The sequence below is a fragment of the Moschus berezovskii genome, chromosome 17, assembly GCF_049115385.1.
Source record: "Moschus berezovskii isolate FMDL1 chromosome 17, NW_MosBer_1.0, whole genome shotgun sequence".
Lineage (NCBI taxonomy): Eukaryota > Metazoa > Chordata > Mammalia > Artiodactyla > Moschidae > Moschus > Moschus berezovskii.
Genome location: NC_142476.1, coordinates 80958054 through 80967008, shown reverse-complemented (window position 1 = coordinate 80967008; position 8955 = coordinate 80958054). Strand labels below are relative to the sequence as shown.

The following is an 8955-nucleotide window of genomic DNA, read 5'->3' as shown; positions in this document are numbered from 1 at the left end:
TGGGGACCGTTCCTGCATGGCAGTCCAGGGGAGTCCAGGCTAGGGCTTGAAGAGCTGCTCCACCATTCAGTCGCTCTGTTTCCATGGGAGAGTCAGACATCCCAATCTTAGTTCCCTCATGTGAAAAATGAACACAGCGATGTTTACTTCATGGGGTTGCTTTTAAGGACTGGCACTCTAAGTGACCTAAGATCTCTCTCTTTTTTTTTTTTTTTTATGGAACGCTTCACGAATTTGCGTGTCATCCTTGCGCAGGGGCCAAGCTAATCTTCTCTGTATCGTTCCAATTTTAGTATATGTGCTGCCGAAGCGAGCACAAGATCTCTCTCTTTTGTGCTGCTCCTGAGAAACTGCTGGGCTCATTGATCAAGACCCCTTTCTGATTCTGCAATGTGGAGAACCTGGCTCTGTATTGGGGTCCACTCAGAGAACAATTGAATGACTGGACGTGTGACCCTGGGGCATCTGTGTACCGTCTTGTGGCCCGCAGGAGGACACGCAGGTGTCATGAACCAAGGGCAGGGCCAGCGGATGCACAGGCGAGATGAGAACCGGAGCCCACCTCCAGTCTGCCTCCCTAGCCTGCTCCTACGCAGCTTCTCTAGGTAGCATGCTGATGTGATGCTTCACATCATGGAACTTGAACCTAGAGTTTGGTTCTTGTCATTTTCTGAACGCATTTTACATTATGGAAAAGTTGTTAAAATTTACCTCAGTCCCACCTTTGTGTACTCGTGGATACTGCTGTAAGAACTTTCGCTATAATTGCCATTCTTTGCATCTGGTTTGATTTTGTCAGAATTTTATGTTACTGATGGTGTAGCTGTCTTCTCAAGTTGTTCTTTCTATACAGGGTCTCAGCCTGATTGTGTAAGGAATAATTTTCAGCATGGTGATTATCCAACCAAGATGTGCTTTTTAAATTTTTTAAAATTATTTTATTTTTTCTTCCATTTTTATTAAGATATAATTGAAACTGAGCACTGTATCAGTTTAAGATGCAAAGATTTAATGTGTATATATATCAGGGAATGATGACCATCTTTAAAATTTTTAAATAAACAGAACTGTATGACTCTTACTTTAAAGACAATTTTTTTCATTTTTGATTTAATTGACTTTTTTTATTTAAATGAATTTTTATCTGTACTGGACTACCCTATGGTATCAGTGACATTATTCTTCAAAGCAACTGAAATTAGGGTAATAGGTTTAATTTGGTTGCCTCCAAAATATATTTGGTACAAAAATTGTATTTTTACATATATGTAGCAGTTACACCAGAGAAGGCAATGGCAACCCACTCCAGTACTCTTGCCTGGAAAATACCATGGACAGAGGAGCCTGGTAGGCTGCAGTCCATGGGGTCACACAGAGTCGGACACGACTGAAGCGACTTCACTTTCTCTGGAGAAGGAAATGGCAAGCCACTCCAGTATTCTTGCCTGGAGAATCCCAGGGACAGAGGGGCCTAGTGGGCTGCCGTCTATGGGGTCACACAGAGTCGGACACGACTGAAGCGACTTAGCAGCAGCAGCAGCAGGAGCAGTTACACAGCTACACCAGAACTCAATGTTAAGAGATGGTCAGATTAATCTTTTCTGAGGAGTTTTATTTTATCAGGGAAGACACTTCTGTGTAAATCGGGACTGCTAACAGTCATTGTTTTGCCTGGATAAACTACATGGCACAAGTTAGGTGATAGGTACAGTTCAGTTCAGTCAATGAATCATGTCCAACTCTTTGTGACCCCATGGACTGCAGCATGCCAGGCTTCCCTGTCCATCTCCAATGCCCAGAGCCTACTCAAACTCACATCCATCGTGTTGGTGATGCCATCCAACCATCTCATTCTTTGTTGTCCCCTTCTCCTCCAGCCTTCAATCTTTCCCAGCATCAGGGTCTTTTCCAATGAGTCAGGTGCCCAAACTATTGAAGCTTCAGCTCCAGTGAATATTCAGGACTGATATCCTTTAGGATGGACTGGATGGATCTCCTTGCAGTCCAAGGGACTCTCAAAAGTCTTCTCCAATACTACAGTTCAAAAGTATCAACTCTTCGGTGCTCAGCTTTCTTTATAGTCCAACACTCACATCCATACATGACTACTAGAAAAACCATAGCTTTGACTAGACAGATCTTTGTGGGTAAAGTAACATCTCTGCTTTTTAATATGCTGTCTACGTTAGTCATAGCTTTTCTTCCAAGGAGCAAGTGTCTTTTAATTTCATGACTGCAGTCACCATCTGCTGTGATTTTGGATTTCCCCAAAATAAAGTCTCTCACTGTTTCCATTGTTTCCCCATCTATTTGCTTTGAAGTGATGGGGCTGGATGCCATGATCTTAGTTTTCTGAATGTTGAGCTTTAAGCTAACTTTTTCACTCTCCTCTTTCACTTTCATCAAGAGGCTCTTTAGCTCTTCTTCAATTTCTGCCATAAGGGTGGTGTCATCTGAGTGAGGTTATTGATATTTCTCCAAGTAATCTTGATTCCAGCTTGTGCTTCATCCAGTCTGGCATTTCACATGATGTATCCTGCATATAAGTTAAGTAAGCAGGGTGACAATATACAGCCTTGACGTACTCCCTTCCCTATTTGGAACCAGTCTGTTGTTCCATGTCCAGCTCTAACTGTTGCTTCCTGACCTGCATACAGATTTCTCAGGAGGCAGGTCATATGGTCTGGTATTCCCATCTCTTTCAGAATTTTCCACAGTTTGTTGTGACCCACACAGTCAAAGACTTTGGCGTAGTCAATAAAGCAAATGTTTTTCCGGAACTCTCGCTTTTTCAATGATCCAGCGGATGTTGGCAATTTGATCTCTGGTTCCTCTGCCTTTTCTGAATCCATCTTGAACATCAGGAACTTCATGTACTGTTGAAGCCTGGCTTGGAGAATTTTGAGCATTCCTTTGCTAGTATGTGAAATGAGTGCAATCGTGCAGTAGTTTGAGCATTGTTTGGCATTGCCTTTCTTTGGGATTAGAATTAAAAGTGACCTTTTCCAGTCCTGTGGCCATTGGTGAGCTTTCCAGATTTGCTGGCACTTTCACACTATCATCTTTTAGGATTTGAAATAGCTCAACTGGAATTCCATCACCTCCACTAGCTTTATTCATAGTGATCCTTCCTAAGGCCACTTGACTTCACATTCCAGGATGTCTGGCTCTAGGCGAGTGATCACACCATCATAGTTATCTGGGTCATGAAGATCTTTTTTTGTATAGTTTCTCTGTGTATTCTTGCCACCTCTTCTTAATATTTTCTGCTAGGTCCATACCATTTCTGACTTTTATTGTGATTATCTTTGCATGAAATGTTCCCTTGGTATCTCTAATTTTCTTGAAGAGATCTCTAGTCTTTCCCATTCTATTGTTTTTCTCTGTTTCCTTGCATTGATCGCTAAGGAAGGCTTTCTTACCTCTCCTTGCTATTCTTTGGAACTCTGCATTCAAATGGGTGTATCTTTCCTTTTCTCCTTTGCTTTTTGCTTCTCTTCTTTTCTCAGCTATTTGTAAGGCCTCATCAGGCAACCATTTAACTTTTCTTTTTCTTGGGGATGGTCTTGATCACTGCCTCCTGTACAATTTGTGTTAATAAGGGTCAGCATTGACATCTGGACCATAAAAGAAGGCCACCTCTTGAGGAAAGAAATGATCTCGTTTCTAAGCTTGTTATAAGAGCTTCATTTTAACTCCATTTATTTAATTATGATATTGAAGGGAAATTGCATCCTTTCAGGGACAGTTTTTAAAATATTTCATAGTTAAAGCTGGCACAGATGCTGTGAAATACTATGGTATCAGTGGTTTGAAGAAAGATCTGAACAAAGTGTGAGAAATTAGAGATTGATCATGGTCCTGTGCTCTCTGGTTCCCCTTGAGTAGAGAATTTCTGGCTCTCTCTGCCACCCCATCTCCTCTAAGCATTTTGCTTTTAATCTCTTTTTAACCCTGAACTCTAAGTCTTGCCTCTCCAGGGTTTCTCATTGATCAAAGGCATCAACATCTTTCTTGCTTTTCCACTAATTCTCTCTAAAACAGACAGACCCCTACCAGGCTGAGTCTATAAGTTTTCCAGATCATTTTGTTGCACGTTTTCATTTCTCAGGTCTGCACCATTTCCTTCCCTTCTCCCAGTTCATCTCCATCTATATTTGCTATAAGGAAGCATCTTCTTTATGTGTTAAAAATAAAACTCCACTTTATAATATAGTTTTTTTTCTTAAAAGAAATACAGTTTGAAGTATAATTATTTGTTGTTATAAATAGGAATCCTTCTGGTGGCCCCCCAATTAGGTGACATAAAATCTTATACATCAGCCTCTGTAACTTAGTAGAATAATTATATATCATTTATATACTTCTGGGGATTAATAAATCAAATGAGATTTTAAACAATTTCAAATATAAGTGATTTTGAATAAGGCAGATCTAAACATTTGGCTTAGAGAAACACTGAAAAATCTCCTTCTGGTTTGGTTTACATTATTGGTGACTGATTTTCATTTTAATGAATTATTTCAACCCCAGACTAGACAATAAGAGAACACAGACTATGGGAGACAGAAGACCATGCAGATTAACAGTATTTTTGATGTCCTGAAAGGATTGCTCACTTTATATCTTGGAAAATTATTAAGGATTTTACAGATCTGTTTTCCCAGGAATAGCAAAAAGAATTGCTTTTAAAAAGGCCGTGCTGAAGGCAAGAATTCTAAGAGTTCTCCATTGAAATCCCATGGGGGAGAAAGGACTCTAAACATATCTCCTAAAAAGTTTAATGCAGGTTCAAAAATCATCTTAGATTAACACAGTCTCCCATGTGTGGGAGTCAATGTCTTTTGTTGTTGTCCAAGTTACAGATGACTCTTTGTGACCCCACGGACTGCAGCACTCCAGGGTCCTGTTCTCTATTATCTCCCAAAGTTTGCTCAAACTCATGTCCATTGAATCAGTCATGCTATCTAACCATCTCATCCTCTGTCATTTTCTTTGCCTCCTGCCTTCCATCTTTCCCAGCACCACACCAGGGTCTTTCCCAATGAGTCAACTCTTCGCATCAGGTGGCCAAAATATTAGAGCTTCAGCTTCAGCATCAGTTCTTCCAATGACTATTCAAGGTTAGCTTCCTTTAGGATTGACTGGTTTGATTTCCTTGCAGTCAAAGGGACTCTCAAGAATTCTCTCCAGCACCACAGTTCAAAAGCACCAGTTCTTTGGTGCTCAGTCTTCTTTATGGTCCAACTCTCAAATCAGTATATGATTAGTGGAGAAACCATAGCTTTAGCTTTAACTCTATGGACCTTTTGTCAGCAAAGTGATGGCTCTGCTTTTTAATATGCTGTCTAAGTTTGTCCATGTCTTTAGTGATTACAATGTGAAACAACTTTTTCTGTCAAATGAGTACATTTGAAAGGGTGAGGTGGTACACTGCATTTTTCTTTGGGGTGGCTCCTTTTGTCCCGATAGGGCTAAAATAGGAAGGAAATGAGCACTGGCATGTAAAGACTGAATGGTTAAGGAAGCAAATGTGATCAGTACATTTCTTCCTAAAATACTTTCAGATTCATAACTCTTTTGAAGCACAAGAATATTCCAAAGCGTTCTTTCTTCATCTCCAATCCAGACTGGATTGAGAACATCCAAGAAGGAAATATTGATTCTTTTTCTGGGGCAAAAAAGACACCTGTTGTTGATTCATCAGTTAATCTATTCTTTCAGTCAACAGCTATATAGTGAATACTTACTATCCACTATCTACGAGGAGTTCTTCTAGTGCTAGAAGGTATTGTAGTGAATAATAGACAATACTTCTGCCTACTTTGGGCTAGTTGAGATGAGTGGCTGCTTGAGGGGAGAAAGAAAATTGGGTTATTGCCCGTTTCCAATTTTTATAAATTTTGTTGCTATAAATATTATTTTATGTAGCTTTTGGTGAACATTATACATATATACATATACATCTCTTTGGGGAATATAATTAGGGGAAAATATTTAGGATTGTGGAGAAGATATATATTTGGCTCCAGTCAAAGGTAAGATGTCCAGAAAGTTCCTCTTCAGTGAGGTCACATTAGTAGCTTGAAATTGGCTCTCAGGGGAGCATTTACATCGTAGGCAATACTAGAATCCAGCACCCCTCTCTCCCAGTCCTGTCCAGTGCCCTCCTGAGAGTCAGGTGTTCAACACTTACTGGCATTCCACTAGCTTTAGTAGTTATTTTCTTATCATTTTCCAAATTTATATTTACCAGCTTACCAGTTTATATTCCTGTCAACAACATAAAAGAATTCGTGTTGTTCTATATTCTCACCACCATTTATTATCTTGATTTTTAATTTTAGCCATCCTGGTGGGTATGTCATAGAATGCCACTTTGAGTTTAATGGCACTTGGGAAAGTTCTAGGTTATTTAAATAAGCCTGTTATGTGGATTTGTGAACATAGACAGAACTTTAGCAGGCAGATGTTTCTCAATGAAAACTGGAACAGTTGAGCAAAGCACGAATAAAATTCATGCTACAGGAGAAATGCTTCTCTTCTACAGAAGACTAGAAATGCCCCCTATGTTAGATAATTTTCATCCAAATTTTAAAGAGATTTGAAACTTCATTTTAAACTTTCTCACTACTTCTTTTAGTTAGAAATGTCTGGATTTTGATATCAAATGAAATTTACCAATGCCCCTTTAAAAAAAAGACACTGTGTGATGTCAATATAAAAGATGAATTTCTTCTTGACTCCCACTTGTGTGGTCCAGTGGGATGACAGATGGTCTGAACAATGAGGTATTGGCTCTACCAGATCAACTTCTTCATGGGTGTTTTGGGGTGGGAGGAGGCGGGTGCTTTTCTGTCTGTGACACAACTGCGAGCAGCCTTCTCACTGGTGATTTGTGGTGATTGCTCCAGCCTCTTTAGCTTTATCTAAGTTACATGTTCTTCCACATGAAGCGACTGACTAATGGTGGCAGAGTTTAAAATAACTCAGTGCATTTGGATTTGAAAAGTTAGAAACTCTTTTAAACTAAAGCAGCGTTTGCTACTATATTTGAAAATGATCTATCTATCCAGTCGGACAAGTACAACATATGCTTTTTGGTACATCTATTATTTCTTTCTTAACTTGGTAACGGGAAGTAAATGAGGGGATATAGGAATATATAAATACACACATTTTCAAAGAAGGGACACATTCTACAAAACGCTGCAGATATTATATCCGAGAAAGAATTTGAATGCCATGAGGATATGAAAAGTGGAAGTGGCATGGATGGACATGAGTCCCAAGATACTGGTGATATAATAAAAAAGATGCTGAGGAAGAACGTATGGAAAACTCTACATGGTGACTCTCGATCTTGCCACTTTGGGGGGGCCACCTTTAATTTATCCTTTGTCCTAAAATGTTTTGTTTATCACATTATGTTGTATAAACAAAACTGTAGGACAACTGTGTTAACAAAACAAACCAACCACAAAATCCTGTATTGACTTGGCTGCGCCATCTTTGCAAACACTTGTGCATTTAGGAAAGTAAACAATTATTTACACGAAATTCTTAGGGATTTTAAAGCCGATGGGATGTGTCGATGATTTGAATCCAGAAAGAGATTTGAGAGTCAAAGTGTAAATGAGTGTGAAGGTGTAGCTCGGAAATTCTGAGGTCAGGAGGCAGTGAGGGTGACAGGCAAGTGTTCTCGAAGCTTCTACAAGTAATTCCACACCTCGACTCATGTCCGATTTTTTCCTATCTTTGTCTCTTCACATTCTGTCTTTCACTTGTCTCTTGGGCCCCATTCTTGCTTCTCAACCATAACTCTCTCTCTCTGGACCGTTCACAATCCTTTCAGAACACAGAGATGCTCTGATGTTTCCTGTCTTTGGGACAGAAATCTCAAACCTTCTAAGTTTCCCCCACCAATATCCCCTTCTCAGCTGAACGTGAGAGAGACAGAGATGTGAGTATCTGGTTCCCTGCTGGCTTTCTCTCCTACTCATCCTAGCAGGAGTCTTGATGCTAGCTCTTCTGTACTATTCCCTGAACTTAGCTACAGTGAGCGACACTGGTCACATCGAGGTTGCCATGTCACCAGACATCTTCCGCCCTCGTTTTCCTCTCTTCCCCAGTTCATTCTTCCTTCTCTCCTCTGTTTGCCAGGCTCCAGTCACAGTTGTCTTCTCTTAGATCTTGGAGCAAGTCTAGCTCTCTTCCTCCTCAGAGTGTATGCACCGCTTCCATCTTGGCAGGAGAGGGCTTCTCTCCACTCTTTGCATGATAATTTCTAGGTCTGAGCTTCAATGTCATCTTTTCAGAGTTGCCTCCCCTAATAATTTTAAACTCATCCCCTCAGTGCTTCTCTCTCTTAGCTACTTGTTTCTAGTTTGCATTTACGATATACTTCACATATTTGTGTATTTATGGTCAGGTGTTTGCTTCTCATTTTCTCCATCTTCCTCATTAGAATATAAACTCCATAAAGGCAGGATTTTATATTCTGGGGACCAGGAACCATACCTATGCATTGTTCACAGTAGTATCTTTGTTCCCTAGAACTGTGCTAGTATTATCTATGAATGAGTAAAAATGGAACCAAATTCTTTACAGTTTATATTATTACTATGTTTTCATTCCAAAAAGTATGTTGTTTTGAATTCAAATAATTAAATGAAAGAGAATAGTCTCAAGTATTTTGTGTGTGTGTTCTGTCGCTAAGTTGTGTCTGACTCTTTGCAACCCCATGAACTGTAGCACGCCAGGTTTCCCTATCCTTCCCTATCTTCTGGAGTTTGCTCATGCCCATTGAGTCAGTTCATTTTTTAAGAGTTTCATTTTTCATATATGTCATATTTGTCATATATGTCATATTTATTTATGCTGTAAACTTTTCAAAGAATTTTCATCCAAAAAATTTAGGTAACATTTTAAAACCTTTGGATTTAATCTTAACAC

The 8955-nt window shown here is 39.6% G+C and overlaps 1 non-coding gene across 1 annotated transcript; it reads right to left on the bottom strand.

Moving 5' to 3' along the window:
- Window positions 1-210: 210 nt before the first annotated feature.
- LOC129551834 (U6 spliceosomal RNA) lies at window positions 211-317 on the bottom strand. The gene has a single exon (XR_008685148.2). It is a non-coding gene; the product is annotated as a U6 spliceosomal RNA (small nuclear RNA).
- Between the last annotated feature and the right edge of the window lie 8638 nt (window positions 318-8955).